We start from the raw sequence: 26,359 nt of genomic DNA, 5'->3' as shown, positions 1-26,359 counted from the left end.
TAGAGATTAAGGTGGGAACAAGGAACATTTCCTCTCCTGTGCGATGGGGTTTTCTCCTTCTTCCCCACATTAGACGGAGGGGCTTTGGGATCCAATTTTCTGGGATCCACTCCCCATTGTACCTGCCCAGCCCCTGTCACTCATTTGTTAAATGAATGACATGAACGAGTGAATGATACTTTGCTTTTTAGGATTTCACCAGTTCTCTATTCTTAAGATTGATTCTATTTTAAAACAAAGATTTAACTAATTTAGTTTTTAAAAATCCATCAAATCATTGGTTTAAATTAGCTTATTTTTAAGAATGGATTTGACTGTTCTAGTAAGGAGTGTAGACACAGCTGGTGTTAAAGGAATGATTAATTAATAAACCCACAGACACACAGGCAGAAACTCCTGGCTCAGAAGTGTAGATGTGTGGCTGTGGTCGTCCTCCCCACCAGCAACTCCTTCCTGGAGTGCTAGGAGGCAGCTGGCCTAAGGCGTGTATAGTGCACGGTTGCACCACCCCGCTTGCAGAAGGAAAGTGGTGTCGTGGGAATGCAGCATGCCACCATCAAAAGATTTTTTCTCCAGAGTGCAATTTCCAAGGGAATACAAATAGTGTGTTTACTGAAGTAAAAGGCATGGTAGAGGAGAGCTGACAGGCTGAATTGTGGAACGTCTAGATAGTTCAGCCTGACGGAAAAAAGAATGGGGGATTTGGAGTGGGGCTTGCCTGGGCTCAGCCACTGACTAGCAGGGGCCCTGGGAAAATTAGTTACCTCTGTTTTCTCATCTGGAAAGTGGGAGTAATGAGTGGCCATAAGGATTGGTGGGTCCTGCTAAGCTGCAGATACACAATGGCCTGGAATCTCTCCTTCAGTCAACGGGACAAGGTCTGGTCCTTCCTTTCCAACCAGGGGTCTTCAAAGGACATTTTCTCAAGTCTGATTCTCTAGATCACACGGTACTACAAGGTTGAAATTCCAGGTGATGGCTGCCTCTTCTTTCACCCTGGGTGTTTGGGGACTAAACTGTGGTTGCTACTGTTGTCACTGACAAGCAGTGAAGTGTGGAGTCAGCGGGGCCCCACACACTGTCAAAGGGAAAGGAAAGTCATTCTTGGAGGCAGTTGCAACCTTGATGGCAGAGGCAGGAGAGATCCCAAGGGCCAGTTGTAGCCCTACCTGGCTGGACCCCATCCCAGTTGGCATAAGAATATCTAGCAGCCCGGGAGGTACCTGGAGACAAAATTACACATGGTATGGGGGGGAGGGGGGACGATCCAGGGCAGAAAATGAAGCCTTTCTTATCTTTACCCAGGAGGCCTTCCTTTTCTCTCTGGTTCTGGAGCAGAAGCCATTTTTCTTCAGCAGTTGTGGAACATTGATGTCCTTCAGGACACAGGAGAGCGGGCTGGAGTCTTGTGACTATCCAGCTGTCCAAAGCAGCCACTCCCAAGGTCCTCTGACATTTGTTCCTGCCAAAGCACAGTGGCTCTGAGGGCACAGAAACCATGCTGTTACCACCTTACAACCTGGGTCAGAGAATGAACTGTCCCAGGAAGGAAGGCTTTGAAATCACGCCCACCCGTCCAGAGACTCAGCTCCACGCCTTCCTTGCTGTGTGACCCTGGGAAAATCTATTTGAGTCCTCAGGTGCCTTTATCTAATCTGTAAACTAACGGAGGGAAATAGGATTTAGTGAGCGAACATGCAGCCAAGGGAGGCTGGAGAAATGGATGTTTTCTGTTGCTTTTATCCTTAGATTAGAAAGCACACACACACACACACACACACACACACACACACACACACACACACACACACCAGGTTTGAGACCTGGTTTTGTCATTAAAAAGCAAGTGCAAAGTCATTTCACATCTCTAAGCCTCAGGTTCCTCATCTAGAGACAGGGATGATGATAGAAACAATTTCAGGTGCCTGGCATTGTTAAGTGTTGACACACAGTATTGTTATGTTGTGGCAATTAGATGAAGGAAGGCACATGGAAGTACTTAGCCCGCTGTCCGGCTCCATAAACGTGAGCTAATGTGATTACTTGTGTCCTTAGCATGGATTTACCATTTGTCCTGTCTCTTTCAGGTGCACACACATGTGTGTGCACAAACACATCCACACACAGAATTAAAAAATTATTTTGCATTTTTCCTCAATTATTTTATTTATTTTTTTGACCACCTACATGAGAGGCCCTTGAGGGTAAGGAACCTCTTCAAGTTTTTGCTGGGTCTTTCTTCTTTTAGGATTCATCATGAGGAATGGCTGAAACATATCCTCTTAAAGTTCCTTGGTTCTCTAAGCTTTTCCTGTTAGACATAACTCGGTGTTTTTCTGAGCCTTGCCACCCCAAAGAGTTTTCGAAAACACAATAGTGGCATTGCTTGTCAGCGGCAAGTGCTGTCATTGCCTGCTGCTCATTGATTGGTTGCCTCTTCATCTCTGTGCTAAGCAGTAAAAAGACAAAATCTCTCCCCAGGTGTCCTAAAAACTGGTGCTTGCTCTGGCTACCTCCCAATCTGCTCATAAAATGGAAAATGCAGCCTGAGAGTCAAGCTCCTGGTCATGCAGATGGTGCTGGGATGCTGTGTTTGTGAGGCTTGGGAATGACCCGGAAGCCCCAACTCAGGGGGCCCCGGGAAGATCATATGCAAATGGAACCAATCCTTATTAGTGTCAGCTGTTGTATCAAAATCAATGATTGTTATGACTGTTTGAGATGGATGGTATAGGATAGCACACCATTTGTTCAATTAAAAAAATGGTCATAGAATTGTGTCTGAGTAAAGGAGTGCATGGACATAATAAAAATAGCAAAAGAGAAAAGATACAACTAAATAATAACAGCTAACATTAGTGAGCCCTTACCACTCACAAGCACTTTGTAGACAGTATTTCCATCAACACAGCTCTATGAATATTGTTATTAACCCCAATTTACAGAGGAGGAAACAGAGCCTGAGAGAGGGAAGGTATTGATGCAGGAGCACGTGATGGTATGATCGCCCACATCGCACAGCTAGCAGTTGTTGCAGCTGAGAGATCCGGCCTCAGACAGAGTGCTTACAAAGACTAAGAGCTTCCCACAACAAGAAGCAATCTTCAGTGCCTGTGCCTTGGAGGTATATAAAAAAGGAAAAAAAGTTGTTGTTTTTTTAATGAATGAGTGAATGAATGAGTGGGTGTTCCTGATGGACAGGTATTTTGCCTGTTTTAGTGTGTCTCCCAAATGCCCAGTACATAGTATACTCTCAGAAAGATCTCTGAGCCACAGCTCCCTCCACTATCAGACTGGAGGGGTCCCCACTGGCTTTCTGATCGCCTCTGCTTCTCCAGAACAGAGGAGGGCTGTCTGGGCTGGACACAAGAGTTGGTTCTGCTGCTGTGGCCACTCAGATTCTGTGACAGCGAGCTTGACGCTGAGCAGGGCAAAGGGCACACAGTTGCAAGAGCCAGATGGTTGTTTCTGAATCCAATTCCCTCCTGCTGCCAACCTGCTCTGAAATACAATCCATCACTCCCCATGATAGATGTCTTTGAACTTGGGAGCTTGGTTCTTGAGAAGTGGAGGAGGGAAATTGAATATCAACCATCCCTGATCCCCCAGAGAGGTTCCCTTGTGACCTGAGGTGGCAACAGCTTGGAAAATGGTGTTGCAGCTCAAATTAGTGCTGAGGAGACGTGGGGCGCTGGCGTCCCAGTTGCATGGCCCAGACGGCCTGGGATACAGTCACCAATGTCTCCATCAGCATCGTCACTGCTAACCCCAGCTTTGGTTAGGAAATCAGAAATTCTGAGGGCCTCCTGTATTTGGAAGCCCAGTACAGAGGCAGGGGTAGGGAGGAGGTGAAGGGCAGTGGGGCAAGAACAGAGAGATCCTGAAAGTCCAGAATGGCTTAATAGAAACCACAACTGGACCTCTCTTTACATTCTAGTTGTAAATATGTGCTCATATTGAAAATGTATGTAAATTAACTTCTTAGAGCACCATTTTATCTTATTATTACAGTGATTTAATACATGCTTGATTAGTTATGGACTTTTTTGTACCAAATAACAGAAACATTCAAGCTAAGCCAAGCAAAAAAGAAAACAAAGTAAAACAGAATATATGGTTTTTAAGAAAAAGTCCGGTGGGTCTTGTGGAATTCTAGCAGGGGGAATGGGGTGGAACCTAAGAAGGTGGTGGAACACAAGAGTCCCGTGGACTAGCTCTGCTCCTTCAGGCATCGGCTTTCCTCTCCTCTCCCTGGCAAGACACAACTAGCTTCCTCAGCCCCTCCTTCCCCCACTAGAGGAGGCTGGCTACCCACCCTGGCAAGCTAGCCACCTGCAGAGAATCTGATTGGTCCAGTTAGGGCCAGGTATCTGCTGCTACTCCAGTCAGCTGTGCTCAGGGAGACAGGGCCAAAGATTAGAAAAAGGTTGCCTGGATCTCATGCCTGTGGATCGCAGGACATGTCCCAGGAAGAAGGGATGGGGACTTACTGGCTGGACAGATGTAGCTAAAGCAGCTCATGACAATTTTTGCTCATTGCCAAGGTTTGTGAAAGTGTCAGGGGGAAAAAATGAAGCAAATGAAGCATTTGGTTCCTTGGCTATCTGTGGTATCATTTTAGAAATTATTCACCTTTTCTGTGATTGTTTTCTTCAGTGGTTGATGGCAAATCTTCAGCTCCAACCCTTTAGTTTCATTTGATAGAGTTTCTTCTGTCAAGCTGTTTCTTCAGGCAGATTTTCTTGAGCACATACTATGTACTAGGGGTCATTTGGATGGCAGTGTACAGCAGTGAACAAGGCAGACAAAGATCTTGCTCTCCCGGCATTTATAAACTGAGGAGAAGGACCATCAAAGAGTAATGAAGCAACGGAAAGTCTTTGACAAAGTGACAGGTATTGTGGGGAAATAAATGATCACAGTGAGGGGAGAGAGGGGTCTGGGGAGTGGAGGGTGACCTCACAGGTAAGGGGAGGCCTTCTGAGGAAGGACATGAGTGCTCTGCCCTGAATGTCAAGAGTCACCTGCCCTGTGCAGGAAGGCTGCTGAGGGCACGGGGGACCTGTGCCACATCGCGGGGCCACTGCACAGCATGAGAGACACAGAGAGCCCTGGGACCAGCCAGGAAGGTGGACAGGGACAGGCTCACACAGGGCTTGCCTAGGCAGTGCCAGGACCTGATTTACTTTTTCAAAAGTTGTCTATCCTTTCCCCACGCTGAGTCCTACCTAGGAAGCAGCAGGGGGAGTGTTATTAAAAATATCAATGCCTGGGTCCCCCAACCAGGCATTAGATATGAAATCAAAATATTTTGAGAGTAGAGCCTAAAACACAGTATTTTTATTTTTAAAACACCTTGTACATTTTGATAAGTTCGACAAATTCATACAAGCACAAATATAAATACATACATCCCCCGGAATTGAGATGTAATATATTTTTATCTCTCCAGAAAGTTCCCTCATGCTGTTTGTACCAATGGACTAATTGGTAGCATTTACCTGAAGTAATGGTACCAAGTGCACAGGCAAAACGAATCTGCAGTGACACAGAGCTTCTTGGGCCTTCGACACTCAATCTCGCCCTCTGCTCCTGGCGCCAAGCAACCCCTGGGAAGATTTGGTCTCTACAGATTCATTTTGCCTGTGCTAGAACTTCAGGTGACTGATACCAATTAGCCCATCCTCTCTCTGTTTGGCTTTTTCACTCATCACGGTGGTTTTGGGATTCTCCTAGGTTGTTGCTAGTGCTTCTGTTTTTATTGTCAAATAGCATCCCATTGTGTGGATTAATTGCAATTTATTTACTTGTTAATGGATGCTTGCCTTGTTTCTATCCCGGGGCTCTTATTAATAAAGCTGCTATGAACATCCACATGGAAGTGTGAACATGTGATTTTATTTCTATTGGATAAATATTCAAGTGGGATTCTGCGTTGTATGGTGAGTGTACGTTTAACATTTTTAGAAACTCTCCAACTGTTTTCTCAAGTGATTGTACCGTTTTACACTCCCACAGCAGTGTGGGAGTTCCAGTTGCTCCACATTCTTGCCAACATTTGGCATTTTGAATTTTAGCCATTCTGGTATGTTTGCAGTGGTTATTTCATGAGTATTCTTGTGGTTCCCCCCACACCACCTCAGAAATAACTTTGTCTGGCTTTGGTATTGAATAATGCCATTTTCATAAAATTGAGCCCTCCTCTTCTGTTTTCTAGAACAGTGAATGTAGAGGTAAATCACTGACATTATTTCTTCTTTAAATATTTGATAGAATACACAAGGAGAGTGGTCTGGGTCTGACCTCACCTCTGCCACAAATCCCTGCCAACTGGTTCTTCCTCCAGCCTCTCCTCCTTCCTTGATCCAGTCATCCGCACGCCTTTTGCTGAGTGTCACTCCTGTGAGCAAGGCCTGGGCTGGGTGCCCAGCAGCCTAGTCCAGGGTGGGCTTGCTGCTCTGCTCCTCTCAGGGCCAGGGGCACTGGGCTAGACCATAGGAGCTGTGTTCACTGGTTGGCAACTGAATTTTGTTGATTTGTCATGTTCATCCGTTACACAGATGGCTGGACGCTGGTCTTCTCCAAAGAGATAAATTGATTGCAAAGCCCAGGAAGCATCAGGCTCTCCCACCTGCTGAGAGTCTGTGGGCTTGAGGAGGATGCTGGGTGGGAGGGGCCAGGATGAGCTCAGTAAACCTGTCTTTGTAAGCATTGCTGCCAAACTGCCTAAAGAAATCTGGAAAGGAACCTGACTTGTTTAGCCTCTAGTATTTGTTGTGATTTCTTTTCTCATTCTAATTAGATATTAATTTTCATACAAAATTCATATTTGTGATCTTGTAGACTTTTTTTTAAAGCAGGTCCCCAAATTGTATAAGGTTCATGCCTCACAAAGCTGGATCCCCTGTCTGGATCTACTTTGTTTACCCTTAGTGACTAGAGAGCAAGCCCTGAGTGGAAGTTTCTTTCTCTGCCTGCCTGACAGCACCTGTGCCCGCAGCCCTGGCTTCACACTGAGTTTAGCATATTTGTGTCTGTAGGTGGTAGGTGTCCAGTTTGCCTTAATAGAGATGTTTCTCCGGATCTTCCCTCCCTCTGTTGCCCACCAAAATAAGGAGGGGAGGAAAGGCATATGGAACATGGCTCACCCTTAGGAGCTGACCTGATAATGGATAATGGTAAGGCTCTAGGTCTGGGCTATGGGAAGGAACTCTCTTCACTGTGGAACCTCATGGAAGGCTAGAGTCATCAGAGGAAGCTGCCTGAAAGAGACAGAGCAGGAGCTGAGGCTGAAGGGGAGAAAAAGTTACACTAGAGGAGAGAGGGAACAGACACTGAGTGGAGAGGGAAAGGGTCCTGAGATTGTCCCAGCTACGAATGAGACGGGAGCCTGGAGGACCAGGAAGGAAAGTGTGTGTGTGCCAGGCAGTGGTCTGAGAGAGGTGATGACACTCAGGGGCCTTTAAGAAGGAATACAACTTGCTTTTCTTTCCTTCTGTCTAAGCTACTTTTCACATGGGTTTAACTTATAGTTTAAAAATCTACTCAATTATTGAAAAAATTCAACTAGCACAAAGGGGTCAGCAGGGAAATACAGGTCTCTTTCCTCTTTCTATCTCTGTCTCCAGTTCCCATCCCGTAACAGCTGCTGTCCACGCCTGTTCCCACCTGTGCAACATTCTGGAGTGCCAGATGCAAATGCCGGCACATCTGAGCTCCCTTATGCATCTGGAACCACTGCTCTGTGCCCTCTTATCCCCCTTGACATTTGCCTTGAAGAGAGCTCCATCTTGGTGTGTCGACCTTGGCTCTTTTCTTCTTGCTCTTAGAGCTGCCATGGAGGATGGTTTGCTCTCGTAGAGAGCAGAGCTGAGCTCCAACCTGGTGCTACCCTGGGCCACCTGAAGGACCTGGTTGCTTGGCCTCTGAGCCCTGGCTTCCTCATCTCTCTTACAGAGGACAGTTGTCTCCTCCTCATGGGCTATTGTAAAGATTAGCTGAGAGAATGTGCCTACAGCTTCGGTACAGTGCTGGGCACAGAGAACACCCCATAGCTCGTAGCTGGATGTATAAACAGCCAAAGTAGAAGCAGGCCAAGAAGAGCTCTCCTGCTCTCCTCTCCCCACTGACCCCAAAGACAGAAGCAGCACCCCCTCACCTTGTGTAAATCCTGCAGCCGGCCCTGCACCCTGGCTTCTCTGGGGAGTTTTCTGTCATCACCACCTACCAGCTCCCTCGGGATCTTGGTGGCTCCCCGGAAGGAAATGCCAATTAAATGTCATCCAGGCAGAAGGGCCACCTTACTCCATTTATTTAGACGCTGCAGTTGGACTCTGTTCAAGCAAGAAGCTGGCCGGAGAGCTGGGAAGGCATTTTGGGCTCTGCCCAAGCGGATTTCCCTCCCACCATTCAGCTGGCCGCACAGCCAACGGCTTTGTGCGGAGACAGCAGCATGCTGGGGTCTCGTGTGGAGATGAAAATTAAGGGATAAATATACAGGTTTAATAATATTCTGTCATTTTGACAATCTCCATTGCTTGCCTGTGATATTTTAATCCACTTTGCATGCTTTCGACATTAAGAGCTTCTGACGAAGTTTCACCAGGAAGATAATATCTTTATGTAATGGCCTTGTACTACGTCTGTGATTCTAAATACAAATTTATTTGCTTTTATCTCTTTGGACTAAAGAGAAAGAAAATGAACCATTAGAAAAAAGACTTCTATTACCACCCCCCTCAAGGCACTCCCTTTAATTTTCCCCTGGAAGCCACAGCTCTTTTCTCTTTCCACCCCGTGTTTGCAGGCACTGCTCCATAGTCTGTCCCTGCCCTGCCTTTGCAGTTAGTTATTTCAGCTCTGGCCTTCCTGTAGCCATGGAGGTGAATTAAATTAGTGCCAGCAGGAGGAGTGAATTAAATAAACTGTAAAATAATGCCAACTTTCCCTGTGTTGCTTTGCCATTCTTGTACCCCAGTGAAATTTTTAAATGAAGTTGATAGGAATTTGCAAATAGTTGTCTTTAACTACTGATAACCAGAAGTTCAGACTGCTCAGATTGTTGTTCAACTGTGTTCACTCATGCACTCTTTCATGCATTCACTCAGTGGGCACCCATTCTGCAGCAGGCACAGTGTCAGGCTGTGGGTTGAGGGTTGAGCAGGCACAGACCCTGGTCGAGGCTAAGGTGGCACACCAGAGACAGCCACAGAATCTGCTGCAGAGAGAAAGTGGCTAAAATGAGGTCCTATGGGGAGGAAAAAGTCAGCCTTAAAGGTTTTTTGGGTCTTGACCAAGAGTTTGGATTTCATCCCATTAAATAAGAAGCCACTGGGAATTTTAAGCAGAATCTGGCAGGGCAAGTGTGGCTGCTGGGACACCAGTAGAGAGAAGGGCAGCTGACAGTGAGGAGAACAGGGCTGGATGTGGGCTGACAGCAGAGCCAAACGGCCAGCTTTAGGGTGTGCACAGGAGCCTAACACCACAGGAAAGGAGGCTCCATCTCCCTTCCCATTCTCTTCCCCCTCCTTTCCTGCCTCTCTCCCACTAGAGAGAAATGGGTTGAGGTTTTGAAAGAGTCAGTTACTTTGCTCTGATCCAGGCCTGCTTTTATGGATGACCTACCAGAGGCCCACCCAGCACTGCTCTCTGTAAGAGGTGGGGCAGACACCCCCACTCTGAGAACTTAATTTGCAGAGGAGCCCTAGGGAAGAGTGGGGGAAGGAGGTGGCAGATGGAGTAAAGGTGGCCTGTCTGTAGTCTTGATCCTGCCCCAAGTCAGAGAGATGAGGAAGACAGAGGGAAAGACCATTCTCTGCTCACGCTGCTCTGTATTACCCTTCTTTTTTGACACAAGAAGTTTGAATAGCTGAGTTTCATCAATTCTAGGCTCAGGGACAGGATGGAGAACCACCCCCAATTCTCTGGGTGCTCAGGGTAATGCTTATTTCTATTACACTATCCCTGAACTTCATCAAACGTCACCTTCCTTCTCTGTAAAATGTGCCAACAATTCCTGCCCATCTGCTGCCAGGCCTGCTACAACCCATCTGAGATGGAGGAGGCTGCACGCTTGGTGTGGCCCTCAGCTCCAAGGCAGTGCTTTAAGTGCAGGGATGTGCATTAACCCTGAGCTAACCTGCACCGGGGCCTGCAAACTCCGGCTGCAGTGTCCTGGCTATTAATAAGAGAAGCAAGGTGCCAGGTTCTATGGCTGACTGGGAAGACTGGCCAGAGCAGAGGCACAGCAGGCCCTGTCTGGCAGGAGACCTCATTTTACCAAAGCTGGGAGCCTGAATGCTTATGGCAAGTCTGCAGATATTTAATGTTGACAATGAATTCAAAATCAAAGATCCTTTATGGCAGACAAAATCCATCTGCAGACTGAATTTGGTCATTGGGTCTCCCCTGTGTGATCACTGCCCGAAGCCACATTTCACTGGTCTCTAGGACAGAAATGTAGCTTAATCAGTGGAATTTGTTCTGCCTAAAAAAATGAAAAACAAACAAACAAAACAAACAAGAAACCCTATGGAACAACATACCCTTTCCTCTTCTGGCAAAACCTGAGAGTAGAGGCACCAAGGGCACTTGGAGGCAACAGCCCTGTCAGCCTTTCTTTACATCACCCTGGACACAGGAGATGCTTCAAGAATGTGACCCATTCTACCAGAACCAATGACATGTAATGCGACTTTTATAGGGGCCCTGCAGGCGAAACTCACTTTGAATGGACTCTAATGGGAGTTGAGAGCATTAGTAACAATCTTGAAATCCCTAGAGGACAGTTTATCTGAGAATGAGGTCTCCATGACAGAGGACTCTAGTGGAAAAAAACAAATGTTGATGACAGTGTTCTAGCCCCTGGATTCACCTATGCCTGAAGTTGTATCCCTGGACATTTCAATAATAAAAATCCTTTGTGTGTGTGTGTGTGTGTGTGTGTGTGTGTGTGTGTGTGTGTGTGTGTTAATTTCCTTAGTCTGAATGGTCTGTCTCTTGGAACCAAAAGGAATTTGGCAGCTATAGAAGGACACATATCCATTCAAGAATAGGATGCAGGTGGGTTCAGTTGGGGCTACAGACACTGTCCAGGCACAAATAATGAGCACAGAAGTGCTGGCCACAGGGACTATTCTACCAATAGTGGAGAATATGGCCAGCACTGGAGGCCAATACTTGGATGCAAGTCATAATACCAGGAGGAATAATGAGCATGGTGTTCACACCCTGGCTCTGCCACCAATTTGTGTGACATTCAAAAAATCATGCTCCCTCAACCTTAGGACCTTAGTCTCCTAGTCCAAGGCTAGCAAGTCATACTTGTTGAGGGCTCACTGTGTGCCAGGCACTCTACTAAGTGCTTATTCACGCCACCTCATTGGATCTTCCTGGAAACCAGCAGGTCCTGGGCTTGTGCTTCACACGTTCCTCCAAGGTTCTCCACAACAAAGGGACAGAGTTGAACTGACTGCAGGAACACACAGCTCTGTGGCCTGAGGTGTTTAAGGCAGGAGGCCAGGGCAGTCTTGGGGACAGCTGAAAGCAGAGGACCCACTGGTTTGAGGGAAGCACTCTTGTGTCAGCTCTGAAGCTCCCAGAGCTTGCTGCACAGAGCTGTTCATTAAAACTGTGCTCTGACAGTATTGCACTCATGGGATTTTGTGTGCTCTTTTTTGGAAGAATTTTCGGAGCTGTCACTGGGTTAAGTTGAGAAGCAAAAAGGATTTGGGAAAAAATCCCACCATTAAATATTAATATTTTTCTTTGTTTTAATTAGATTCTTTCCCCCATAGGCAGGTAGAAGGACAGCGCCTTCAGAGAGCTGTTTGTTGTCTTCGAAAACACCTCTTACACAACCAGCACAATAATTAAGAGGCACTATTTTTTCTTAGCAAAGGAACTAATTATTTCAGCCTGGTGCTGATTGATCCACTTTCATGAGCAGTTTTAAAATGTTAGATGCATTTTGTGAACCGTTTATGAACAGCCCCAACAATGATGTGGTGGGCACCAGCTGTTCAGAGATGCTTCCCAAATGGAGACACCAAAGATCAGTGCCAGCTTCACCCATGACCCTTTTGACCTCAACCAAAAGGAAGTTCCTGATGAATATAGAAAGGAGGTTGCAGAGAACTTAATATGCTTCAGACTTAAGCCTTTCTCTTTTACTGGACTATGTCTTCAAACTGTCCTCACTGGGGATGGACAGCCTTCCATCTGATCTCCACATGGAAAAAGTCTACCATCCTTCAATGCCCAGCTAAGTGGCACTTTGGCCATAAGGTCTTTCAGGATTTCAAGGTGGAGTCTATTTCTCCTCTGGGTTCTCACAACTCTAGACCAAGGAAGGCATTGTATTTGGCACAGACACTGACCTAGGGTTCACTCCTACGCTTTGCTTGCTGAGTATCACATTGGAAAGGAAGCAGGGGAGAAAAGGAGCATGGGGGCAGAGGAAAGAAGCAAGAAAGAAGGAATATAGTCCCTTACCACTTGATATTTTAAAATTAGAGATATTTAGGCAAGAAAATATTTATTAAGCATAACCTCTCCTTTCCAAGGGAAACCTTTAAAACTTTCCTACTAGGATTGGGCTCCCAGTAAAATTTGAATTACAGATAACAAATAATTTGAAATTAAGATTTAACAGAACACCCTGCATTTTTAGCTGTTAAATTTTGCAACCCTAATTCCTACACTTTGACCCTAAGATTTCACTTCTGGAAATCTACTCTAACTAAATAATTTTTGATAAGAAAAGCTTTATGCAATTTTGAAAATATGTTGAAAATTTAGGAACAAACAATATGTTCAAAGGGAGGAAAATAGATAAGGTAATTAGGAAAGATCTCCATGATTGAATATTATAGTGTCATAAAAATGATGTTTCTGAAGAATACACAATAACATGGAAGAATGCTCATGAAATAACAGTAAGAGAAAAAACTCAGGGAATAAAACTATGTAAACAGAGTGTTTACAGCTCTAGAAATTATCCTTAAATAGAGAAAAATACTGACAGAAAAATTGGTGAAATGTTAATAGTAGTTGTAGAGACTGATGAAATTGTGGCTTTGTTTTTTTCTTTCTACTTATATGCAGATCTCAAGTTTTCTGTAATGAGAAAGAACCCCTTAACTTATGAAAGTTGCTCTTCTTTATTCATGACTTGGGGAAAGGAAGAGAGTGCCTGGCCACCAGGAGCCTTGGGTTCCCACACTTTTTCTGCTGGTGGTGTGGCTCTGCAAGAGTTACCCCAAATCTCAGGATCTCAGGATTCTCACCTGTGAAATGTGAGACAGGCTCACCAGTGGCACAGCCCCAAACTGCTCTCAGATTCTCTTCTCTTTCCTCTTTCTTCCTTTTCTTCCTCCCTTTCCTCCTTCCCCTCTCTTCTTCTTCTCCTTCTCATCTCTTCTCTCTTCCTTCTCCCTTCTTTTTCTCTTTTCTCTCATTAGATTTTCCCATTCTCTGACTTCCTCAATGCCAGAACTCTTTTTTTTAAGTTTACTTATTTATTTTGAAAGAGGTACAGTGCAAGCAGGGGAGAGACAGAGAGAGAAGGAAAGAGAATCCCAAGCAGGCTCCACGCTGTCCATGTGGAGCCCAGCGCAGGGCTCCATCCCATGAACTGTGAGATCATGACCTTAGCTGAAGCCAAGAGTCAGACGCTTAATGCCACCCAGGTGCCTCTGTGTCAGAACTCTTAATGTGCAAGCATTAAGCAACAGCAAAATTCCAACCAGCCTACAAAACAAGCAGAATTTATTCCTACTGAAATAAATTACTGGAATTCAAAGGAAGTACAGCTTTACGGGTGGCATGATCAGAGCACTTCATTTTCCAGCAGTTCTCTCTGGGCTTTTCTCTGGCTTTGTCACTGGGCTAGCTTCCTTTCTTTCAGCCACAGGGGCTCCCATGATTCTGGGTTTCCAGCCTGAATACCACACAGTCTTGATGGTGAGAGTATTTCTGTCTCAACATTCCATAAGAGCCCTGAGATTTGTTCTGATTGAGTAAACCTAGTTTATATGCCACCTCTGTACTAATGACCACCACTGGGAAGTGAGATATCTGAATTTATTTAAGCCACTCATGGTCCCAATCTGGAATTGTGAGTGGGGCCGTGAGCCGAGATGGATATCTGAAGAGAAAGCTTGGAATTGTTAGGAAGTGGACAGGAAAAAATTCGAGGATGGCATACACCAAATGCCTACCATGTCAATCAGCAGGCATCTTGCAGGGTCAGCTGATTTCCAGCATTATGGGAGGCTCTGAAATGTTTTGGGAAGAGGCCAGATAATTACCTTCTTCAGTGGCATCTTTGTTCACCTGCTCAAAGAAATGTTGAAGCATAAGGTGGGGATGGTACAGTTTATGCCATTTCTGAGTTGAATCACATTTGGGTTTATGTGTCTGGATTCCCTAGGCAGACAGAGACTGCCATTGTCTGAGTGGCTTTGTGTGGTTCTAGCATGATGGACTCAATGGGACATGAATGAATAGGGATTGGGGGACTCCTAAGAACCCTTATCTTCCTCTCCCCATATCTGAGCTGCCCTGCCCAGTTCTTGAAGCTGCACACTCAGACAAGGGCCATATTCCCTTCCCCCTCTTCTTTAATCTCTCTAATTTAAAAAATTCTTTAAAAAAAAAAAGTCAATGTGTCCCTGATAAGACTTTGCCTAATGAAGTGTTTTATAGTATTCTTTGCTTTACAATGAATACGGATGATTCTTTATTAAATTAATTTTTGCTTTAATGCATTTCCTTCATATTTCATGCTGTGGACACAACTGTTTCTGCAAATGACTTTTTCCAAGATGCCTGATTTATTTTTAATTGCCTCTGTCCCTCAGTTTGATTCTAAGCTACACTTGTTATTTCTATTTGTTTAGTAGTTAAAGCCTGTAGATATACCAGGTAAGGGCTCTGTTTTTGCAAAGCAAAGGGAAGACTCAAAAGGGTGGGAATCCATCCATCCTGAACAGGTGGTACAAAGTACAAGTGACTTTCCTCTGGCTTCCAGAGTTGAAATACAAAGGGCATTCTCTTCCATATGTAAAACATTCTGTAGTATAGAATGCACTACACGTGCACTATTTCTGATGCTCCACATTTTGGTAACGTTTTCCCCTGCATCATATGAAATTATTAAATCAGGGGCTATTCCCATTTTTTAAGGCTAGAAGAAATATGATTTGCTAACTGTTTCATAGCTGGCAGGAGCTCCTCTGGACTATACATTTCTGACCTTAAAGATAAACATCCTTCCACTATACTACTCTATTTCTCAAAAGTCTAACTCCTAAACACTTTTGTCTAAATGTTTTTGTCTTAAATTTTTGTACTTTTAAGCCCAAATGTCCATCGATGGATGAATGGGTAAAGAAGATATAGTACACACACACACACACACACACACACACACACACACACACAATGTAATATTACTCACAATAAAAAAGAATGAAATCTTGCTATTTGAAACTATGTAGATGGAACTACAGGATATCATGCTAAGCAAACTTACATACGATTTCACTCATACAAGGACTTTAAGACACAGAACAGATGAACATAAGGGAAGAGAACCAAAAATAATATGAAAAGAGGGAGGGGGACAAAACATAAGAGACTCTTAAATATGGAGAACAAACAGAGGGTTACTGTAGGGGTTGTGGGAGGGGAGATGGGCTAAATGGGTAAGGGGCATGAAGGAATCTACTCCTGAAATCATTGTTGCACCATGTGCTAACTAACTGGAATGTAAATTTAAAAATAAAAGAAAATAAATAAAAATTTAGAAAAATATTTGTACTTTTAAAGAAAGTATTTATGCAGATGTAATCTGTATTCATTGTGGGTGGGGGGAGAAAACACAAGGCAGCGTCTGTGTGTGCAGATGCGCCTGTGTGTACAGGTGTATACGTTGTCACTCACCGTCCTCCACCTGGAGGTGACCAGTGTCTGGAAGGACAGGAGTTAGGCTGTGAGGCCAGTCCTAGCCTGCTGGGGCCTCATCTACCTTCAGAACCTTCCACTCCCCTCCTACTTCCTGCACTGCCATATTTAAACCTCACGGATGCAAGCAGTGCAGGGAATCATTACTGCCTGTCCAAATTCATTTCCTCACCTTCTTCTTTTTTTTAATGTCTATTTTTGAGAGAGAGAGAGAGAGAGAGAGAGCGAGCGAGAGCGAGCGAGAGAGAGCGCATGAGCAGAGAAGGGGCAGAGAGAGAGGGAGACTCAGAATCTGAGGCAGGCTCCAGGCTGGGAGCTGTTAACATGAAACCTGAGGAGGGGCAAGAACTCTCAAACTGTTAGGTAATGACCTGAGCCAAAGTCCAATGCTTAACCAACTAAGCCACCCAGGCGCCTCAATTCATTCTCTCTTCTTAACCCCAGTTTTCCTCTGGGAAAGCACAGATGTACCATTAAATCCAGCAAAGAGTGCCATGATTGATTTGAATCGGAATCCAGGGAGGTCAGCAACCTACACTTAGCCAATTAGAGCCATGATTCTGAAAGGATGCTTGTGGTGCATCTTGGTAAATAGAGGGCATTTCTGCCAGCTGGGAAGCTGAAGGTGGCTATCTGGGCCCCAGAACACATTGCTTGGGAGGGAGCCCACCTAGAGAAAAGCAGAACTTGACAGCTGAGGGCCAGGGAACACATCCCCAGACAGTGCTTTTCTGTTACATGAGGGATTGCATTCATTTTTTGCTAACTCCAGTTGGAGTTGCATTTTCTGCCAGTGTTTCAAAGTTGGGGAATGAATGTCCATGTGCTTATCACAGTAGAAACAGAACAGTTAGAGATAAAATTATTTTTAAGGGCTCTAGGTTAGTGCTTCCTGGAAAGTTGGAGAGGATGAGCCCATTACCCCAAAGTTTCTAGGGGTGCTAGACAGTGTAAGATTTCTGCTACTGACTGAATTCAGTTAGAATTTTGAGTTTACTTCTTTTGTGGCCAGAGAACATACATTGTAAGATTTCATTCTTTTGAAATTTATCAAAATTCATTTTATGACATAGTATATGCTCTACTCAGTGAATATCTATTTGCACTTGAAAGGAATGTGTATTCTGCAGTTGTTTGGTGTAGTGTTCTATAAATGTCAAGTAGGTTAAAGTGGCTGATAATACTCTTCAGATTCTATTTCCTTACTGTTTTTTTTTTTTAAATCTAATTGTTTTATTAGTTCCTGAAAGTGGTTTGCTAGAATCTCCTACTATTTTTCAGGCATATATTCTGAAGATCTTTTATTAGGCACATAGGTAGGTAAGTGTCATATCTCTTTGACTGTACTGATCTTTTTATAGTAATGGAAAGTCCCTCCTTGCCTCTAGTAACACCCCTTGTTTTGAAGTCTATTTTGACTGATGTTATTATAACTCTGAAGCCTTTTTATGTTTACACTTTGCAGCTTTTTAGAAATTTTTTCATCTTTTTATTTTCAATCCATTGCTGTGTTTGAATTTAAAGTGTGTCTCTTGTAGACAACATGTACTTGGTTCTTGCTTTTTATCCAGTCTTAAATCTTTCCCTTTTGACTGGAGTGTATATTGTTTATAAGTTTCATACACTTACTGACATAATTGTGTTGAGGTTACCATGCTTCTATTTGTTTTTTATTTGCCTCATCCTTTTGTCATTGTTGTTGTTCCTCTGTTCATACCATCTTGCCTTCCTTTGTGTTTTAAGATAGTTTATTTTTCCATCTGAATTTTCCTATTGACTTTCTATTTATATATCTTTGCATTATGTTTTTAGTGGTGTTAGGGGTTACAATATCTGCTCTTAGCTTAACCCGTTCTTCTAGTTAATACTGAGTTATTTTAAGTAAACTAGAAGAGACTTGAGACCATATTTTGCTACCCTGTTCTTAGTAATATTTTTGTCATATATATGTATATAGAGAGATAGAGTATGTACTATAAACCCATTACTGCAGAATTAAAACTTTTAAAATATGTTACTATTAAAATATAATATATTTTTAAAAGAAAAACATTAAAATCTTGTCTTTATTGTTTACTTACATACATAGTATTTCCAGTCTCTTTATTGTTTCCTTTCGCATTTCTTGCATTGCAGGTCTGTTGGTGACAAATTAACAGTTTTTGTTTTCCAAATATGACTTTATTTTACCTTCATTTTTCAAGGGTCTTTTCTCTGGGTATAATATTCTTGGTTGGCAGTTAATTTTCCCCCTTTCAGTACTGTAGTTATATTGTTTCTTTTTCTTTTGGCTTCCATTCCTTATGATAAGAAATCAGTCATTATTCTCACGGTTTTCCCCTAGATACTACCTATCATTTGCCTTCAAGATTTTCTTTCTTTGGTTTCAGAACTTTGAATTTGCCATGTCTAGGAAAGTTCTTTTTAATTATATTATACTTGGGGCTGATGGAGTTCTTGGATTCATAAATTAACATTTTCAACTCAAACTGAGACTTTTGGGGCCATTATTTCTCTGAACATTTTCCCTTTTCCTTTATTTTAGTCTTCTCATTTTAGGATTTAAATAACATGTATGCTTTGGACAACATACTACTATTGTCTCACATACCTCTGTGGTTCTATTCATTTTCTTCACTCTTGTCTTCAGACTCAGTACTTTCTATTCATCTATCTTCAGGTTTACTGATTACTTTCTTTCATCTGCTATTAAGTCTATCCAGTGGATTTTTAAATTGTATTTATTATATTTACTAGACTCTAGGGACTTTTCTTTTTTATTGTTTCCATTTTTCTTTTGAGATTCATTTACTTATACCATATTTCTCTTTAATTTTAAAATGTATTTGTTTTTAATTATTTGCATATATCTATACATATATACATAAATACATCTATAATAGCTGCTTTAAAGTCTTTGTAAGTCAAACATCTGAGTTCACAGGGAATCTGTTTATTTCTATTTTCTCTTTGTTTTAAAATTAAAAATTGTATGTCTCTAAGGTGTACAGCATGATGTTTGATAAATGTATATGTAGTGAAATGATCACTACCGCCAGCTAATTAACATATTTATCTCCTCATGGAATCAGGTTTTTTCCCGGTACTTTCTATGTCTAGTAATTTTTAGATGAAAACTAGGGAGTGAAGATAAATTTTTAGTGAATCTGGATTCTGTTGTGTTTGTCTGAAGATTTTTGGTTTGTGAAGGTATTAATTTGCTTGAGTTCAAGCTCCAAACTTTGACTCCCATGTTCTAAACAGCAATTCACATCTCTGCTCTTTGTTTTGCTTCTTAATGCTGCATTTTTAGCCTGGGATCTTTGGCCTCTTTTGCACCTGTGTAATTTGGGCTAATGCTATTTCCTTACTTTTAGGAATCACTCCTCCCTGAAATTTTCAAAGTCTGCTACTTTTGGGTTTTGACTTCTGATGCTTCAAATATATAATGCTTAATCTTTCTTCTACTCACTCCCTGAGCTGTGCACAACTGGGGACTACCCTCATTTAAAAAAAAGAACATCAAATTCGCAGACTTTTCCCTGGATAGCTCTTTCTTCCATAATCACATTTCTCTCTTATCTCTGCCTGCTTTTTTTTGCCAGGCTATCCTCTGTCATGTATATGTAATTTCACTGTCAGCAAGGATTTGCTTCTAAGATTTCTCCTCTTTAAATTTTCTAAGCTTGGGGTGCTTGGGTTGCTCAGTCAGTTAAGCATCTGACTTCAGCTCAGGTCATGATCTCACAGCTTGTGTGTTCAAATCCCACGTCGTGTTCTGTGCTGACAGCTCAGAGCCTGGAGCCTGCTTCAGATTCTGTGTGTGTGTGTGTGTGTGTGTGTGTGTGTGTGTGTGTCTTTCTCTGCCCCTCCCCTACTAGCAATCTGTCTCTCTCTGTCTCAAAAATAAATAAACATTAAAAAATTTTTTTCTAAACCTGAACTCTAACCTCTAGCACCTATATCTGGTAAGGTTTAATTTTTCTATTGCCATTTTTATTGTAACCATGGTTCCCAGTTTGACACACAACTTCAGATCACAAAGCCACAAATTCAAAATTCTTACCTTTGTCAGATACAACTTTTGGGGAGTAATGTTTCTCAAGTTCCGTCTTTTTATAGATGATTTTCCCATACTATCAAATAATTGTTTTGTTTAAATTATTTTATCAAGTTTATATTATTGTTATCTTGGGAGAATTCATGTAACCACATTAATCCTTTATCATTACTCAAAGTAGTTCTTGGACTTCTTTTTTTTTAATGTTTTATTTATTTTTGATACAGAGAGAGACAGAGCATGAGAGGGGGCAGGGCAGAGAGATAAAGAGACACCCTGGACTTCTTTTTAAACCTACTGAGGTTATGCTGACATCAACCCAGGTTTGAGAACAACAGACCAATAGACCACTTTGCCTTGCTGAAACACTGGCCTTATTCTTACTCTATTCTTACTCCACATGCTATATAACTGTGCTTATAAATTTCCACATTCTGAGCCCTATAAAAAGACTGAACATGAGTTCAACAATTCTGTTATAGTGGGGTTTGAATAAAAGAATGTTGATAGCATTTGGTAAAGGATTTTTAGTGTTTCTCTCAGTTATAAAAGGCAGTGTTACCTGACCCTAAGCCAGAGATCTAGGGGCCAGAGCTTCAAAGAATCTGCTAGAACCAGGGAAAGTTAGCCTCAGGATACTGGCAGCCCTGTTTTCAGTGAGATGCAGAGGGTCATTCTGGCCCCAAGGGAGGAGGACTAAGACATTGCCAACTCTTAGAAACTGATGAAGAATGGACATATTCTTGGTACTGATTCTTCTTCACAAGACTACTTCTTGATTGCACCACAAACAATAAAATATCTAGGAATAAACTTAACCAAAAAGGTTAAAGACCTGTACTCTGAAAACTATAAAACATTGATGAAAAAAAATCAAGATGACACAAATAAATGGAAAGACAGTCCATGCTCATGGTTTGAAAGAACAAATATTGTTTTTTGTTGTTTTTAATTTTTTAATGTTTTATTTATTTTCGATACAGAGAGAGACAGAGCATGAGAGGGGGAGGGGCAGAGAGAGAAGGAGTCACAGAACCCAAAGCAGGCTCCAGGCTCTGAGCTAGCTGTCAGCACAAAGCCCGACACAGGGCTCGAACCCACGAACGTGAGATCTGACCTGAGCCGAAGTCGGAGGCTTAACTGACTGAGCCACCTAGGTGCCCCAAGAACAAATATGGTTAAAACATCTACACTACTCAAAGCAATATACAGATTAAATGCAATCCCTATCAAAATAAAAGAAGCATTTTTCACATAATTAGAAAAAATAATCCTAAAATTTGTATGGAACCACAAAAGACCCTGAATAGCCAAAGCAATCTTGAAAAGGAAAAACAAAACTGGAAGTATCACAATTCCAGATTTCAAGTTATATTACAAAGTGGAAGTCATTAAAACAGTATGGAATTAGTGTAAAAATAAACACATAGATAAATGGAACAGAAAAAAAAAACCAGAAATGAACCCACAACTATATGGTCAATTAATCTTCAACAAAAGAGGAATGAATATAATGAGGAAAAAAGTCTCTGCAACAAATGGTGTTGGGAAAAATCAGCCACATACAAAGGAATTAAACCAGACCACTTTCTTACATCATACACAAAAATAAATTCAAAATTGATTAAAGACCTAAATGTGAGACCTGAAGCCATAAAAATCCTAGAAGAGAACACAGGCAGTAACATCTCTGACATCAACTGCAGCAACATTTTTCTAAATACGTACCCTAAGGCAAGGGAAATAAAAGAAAAAATAAACTAATGGGACTATGTCAAAATAAAAAGGTTTCTACTCAGCAAAAGAAACAATCAATAAAACTAAAAGGCAAATTTTTGGTGGCAGGAGATATTTGCAGGTGACATATTCAACAAAGGTTTAGTATCCAAAATATATAAAGGACTTATACAACTCAACACACATAAAAACCCTGCAAAGGATCCAATTTAAAATGGGCAGAAGCCATGAATAGATATTTTTCCAAAGAAGGCAACCAGATGGCCAACAGATACATGAAAAGATGTTCAACATCACTCATCATTAGGGAAATACAAATCAAAGCCACAGTGAGATATCACCTCATAGTTGTCAGAATGGCTAAAATCAAAAACACAGGAAACAAGTGTTGGCAAGGATGTGGAAAAAGGGGAATCTTCATTCACTATTGGTGGAAATGCAAACTGCTATAGCCCTTCTGGAAAACAGTATAGAATGTCCTCAAAAAGTTAAAAATAGAACTATCTTGTCATTCAGGAATTGTACTACTGGGTATTTACCCCCAAAATATAAAAACACTCATTCAAAGGGATACACACACCTCTAAAATAGCTGCCTATTTATGATAGCCAAAATATGGAAGCAGTCCACATGCCCATCAATAAATGAATGGGTAGGGAAAAAGTGTCATATATACAATGGAATATTATTCAGCTATAAAAAATGAAATCCTGACATTTACCAAAGCAGGGGCAGAGCTAGAGAGTATAGTACTGCTAAATGAAAAAAGTCAGTCAAAGAAAGATAAATGCTGTATGATTATACTCTTATGTGGAATTTAAGAAACAAAACAAATGAACAAAGGGTGAAAAAAAGAGAGAGACTAACCAAGAAGCAGACTCTTAACTACAGAGAAAAAGCATAGTTACTGGAGGGGAAGTGGGTTGGAGAATGAGGGAAATAGGAGATGGGAATTAAAGAATGTACTTATTAAAAAATAAAACAAAGAAAACTACCTGCTGGTTGAAGTTGTGCTGTCTGGGAGCCGCCCAGTTGTCTGTGAGGTCCTACATGTGCACTCTGTCTTAGCTCAGAACAGACGCTGTGACACCACTATCAAGAGTCTGGATAGCTACTCATTTCTTTCTTTACTCAGCCAACATAACCGTAGTTTCTACTCCACGACAGAATCTAACCAGACTCTGAGACTGAGGGTGTGAATTGAATCATAGACACTACACATGAAGGTACCAATAACTCACTGTAGAGAAACACACGTGTAGTAAATGCTTATGGTATTTTATTAGAGAAACATATTTTGTCTAGTTTGAAAGGCAAAAATATGGATGATAAAGCAGAAAGCATTCTAGAAATAGACTGTCTGGGTTTGTCTTTCAGCTTAGCCCCTGACAGTGACCTTGGGAAAGTCCTTTAACTTCTCTGTACCTTGTTTCTTGGAGGATAATTATATTACCTTTTCCAAGGATCTGTTATACAGGCTAAATGAGGTAACATATGTGTAGCTTTTAGTGCTTTTTGAACTAGGTGATTGTAATGTAAAATGCTCTCTTATCTCCTAGGACGGTGTAATATGTAAGCTACCCTTGCTTTCTAGGGCACTGTTTTGTTTTGTTTTGTTTCATTGCCAATAATTCAGGTTCCAGATATAATAAGACATCATGGTTTACTGTGAAAGGAAAAACAGAGTAGGATTTGAGGCAATAGTAGAAGAAAGGATAAAGTATCTCTTAGAAAAGTAGTGAAGAAAATTCTCCTAAGATGAAAAAGGATGATAGATAACCGCCCTCCAGAAGAGAGAGGTTATTACAGGGGTGAGGTGTGCAGGCTTCTAGACAAACTGTCTAAGAAGATCCCTTACTGGGAAAATCCAGGGGCTTTGACTTGGCAAAGATCTGCAAGAGATCCCACATGAGTGCTTGTGAATGGCAAGGCAGCTAAATCCTGCGGAGACCCCCCAGCTAGAGAGCTTCTCAACCCTATGGTCCAAGACCACACCAGCTTTGCCTTCTATTGCACAGAAGTCAGTACTTTACCCAGCACCTGGCTCTTTGGCCACCCAGTAGGGATGACATACACGCTGGTCCCAGGACTCCATCTCAGATCACAAAAAGCTTCAGGACACTATAAACCCAATAGAAGGATGTCCCCTGGCTAGCCTTGATAGGGTGGTTCTGAGTTTATACTTGAGGACCCCTGCCACTGGCACAGTTTCACTGACCTCATGTCCAGTGACACAATGAGTCCTTGCTCCCAGTTAGATAACTAAACTCCAGTTATGACACACCCTTCAGGAGGAGTGCCTCACAGCAACCTGGAAAGTAGGTGTTGTTTCTGTGCTATAAAATACAAGTGAAGGTCAGACTTTCAAGGGCTCTGTCTCAATGCCAGTCAGGAAATAAACCCAGGGCGTTTGGCTGCTGGGCCTGTACATCTGACCCCTACACGCTGCCTGCTTTGGAAGAACTCAGAATTCCAAGTTCAACTCAGGTTTTGTTTTAATTTTTAGCGTTGAATCAAAACTGCAACTACTTCCCAGTGTGGGGTTAGTCACATGACTTTACATGAATTCCTAGAGAACCCGATTGGGCTATCCTGGAAATTTTGTGGGAATCAAGGGAAGAAATGAGACAATCCAGCAGGATTGCCCTGAGGTTTCCTGATGGCACCTAGGGAAGCTGCTAAACCCGTCTGAGAGGGTTGGCTTACAGAATGCACAGTCTGACTTGGGCCTTTGGACCATGGAAATGAAGCTAGTGATTGGGATGTGACCTGTTGGCAAGCTATTGGTAGGTATGGGTCTACAACATAGGCCTCTCTGCATGCCTCCATATATGAATACATGCATTCGTCTACTTATACATTCATCCGTTCAATGGATACCTATTGAATACCAGGAACTGTCTTAGACACCAGAGATTCAGTGGTAGACAAGACAGATACTTCGGTCCTTGTGTTGTCAATGTTTGGGCAGAGGAGGTTTTTGATCTGCTCTTTTCTCAACAAACCCAGAACTGTGTCCACAGTATCCTTTGCCTTTCATTGATTCTATAAATGTTATATCCTATAAATACTAATAGAGCCTGTGCTTTTCCCCACTTCTGGTGTTATGAAAGGTGTGTCATGGCAGAGAAGGCCCAGGCCTAGTGTCAGGCTCACCTAGGTTCAAATCCTGGCTTTACAGCTTACCAGTCATGTAGCCTTCAGCTAATCATTCAAACTACTTTTTGACTTGATATTTCACCTCTGAAGCAAAGATCACAATATCTGCCTTGTAGTGTTGTCATCAGGACCAGAAACACTCAACTCATGTGGATGATGATCCCTGGTGTACCTATGATGAGCAAGTAACACAGGTGTGAACATTTTCCCTTGGAAAGCAACTTACCAAGGGTAGGAATGCACAGTGCCTGGCACCCAGTAGGTGCTCCACACATGGGAGATGTTTCCATCACATTGGACAGACTCGTTGGCACTTCCTCAAAGAGACCTGACTTGGTTACCTTTTCTCTGGCTGAGCATGAGTGGTCTTTGCCATTATGTCAGCTGTGTCCTTGCCTCTGGCCTTGTTCACATGGGGCCTCCATTCTGCTCTGCCTTACTTTTCAGGGATTGCATCACATCAGCTTCATTTAGTCTACTTTTCTCAGGTGTTAAGCTGAATCCCAATCTCTGACAGGGATTCCCAAAAGCTATTGATCTCAAAATACTTTTTACACTAAGACTCAGTACTTATGTGTGCACACATACGTAACACTAAAACAAAGGTTCACGAAATGATATCCTTACAATGGTGATCCGTTCATATTTTCTTTACTATCCTATTCTGTTTTATTTTTTAAATGCTGATTAAAAGCCACAGAACTGAATTTATGACCTAATAGTGAATCCTCATTTAGAGTTTGAAAATCACTGCCTTAGTAGTTGGTATGCTTGTTGGACCACTCTTGCCCCCTCCTCTCCCTCTTCTTCCATCTCTGTTTACCTCTGTTCTCCTAGCCTTGATGTCAGCTGCCGTACTCAACCTCCAGAGGGAAGGCATGAGTGACTGACCAGTGACACATCTCAACAAAGGCAGGATTAACCACATGACATAAGGGTGCAAAGCTGACACCCAGAAGACCAGACACAAAACAAAGTTAGATCCAGGTCTCCTGTGGTGTGTGGGGTAGCATCCAGGAGTGAGGTCAGAGGGCAAGAAGTCACAAAGACTGCTGGCCAGAGCTGAGCAACAGGACCTGGAGTAGCAGTACGGGGACCTGTCTTGGAAGGATTCCAGAAGCTCTATTAAAGAATGAAGTAGGCACTAGAAATCAGTGTCACTTTTGTAAATCCTCTCCTGTTGGACTCTGGGCTTCCCATACAAAGAGGGTATTCATTGCTGTGGGTGTAGGGTCTGTCTAGGTCACAACATGGAACAAATCGGGGCTCAGAGATGATGTTAAAATAATAAATCAAGACAGTATGGTATTGGCACAAAAACAGACACATAGACCAATGGAATAGAATAGAGAATCCAGAGCTGGGCCCACAAATGTACGGTCAATTAATTTTTGACAAAGCAGGAAAGAGTATCCAATGGAAAAAAGACTGCCTCTT

The 26,359-nt window shown here is 42.4% G+C and overlaps 1 long non-coding RNA gene across 1 annotated transcript in view; it reads left to right on the top strand.

Moving 5' to 3' along the window:
• The window catches only part of LOC115280404, a 263,699-nt gene that overhangs the window by 218,858 nt on the left and 18,482 nt on the right, over nucleotides 1-26,359 (top strand). The gene's annotated exons all lie outside the window — the stretch shown is intronic.

This window comes from Suricata suricatta, chromosome 16 (assembly GCF_006229205.1).
Source record: "Suricata suricatta isolate VVHF042 chromosome 16, meerkat_22Aug2017_6uvM2_HiC, whole genome shotgun sequence".
Taxonomy (NCBI): domain Eukaryota; kingdom Metazoa; phylum Chordata; class Mammalia; order Carnivora; family Herpestidae; genus Suricata; species Suricata suricatta.
The sequence above is the reverse complement of the archived record's forward strand: the minus strand, read 5'-3'. Positions and strand labels throughout refer to the sequence as shown.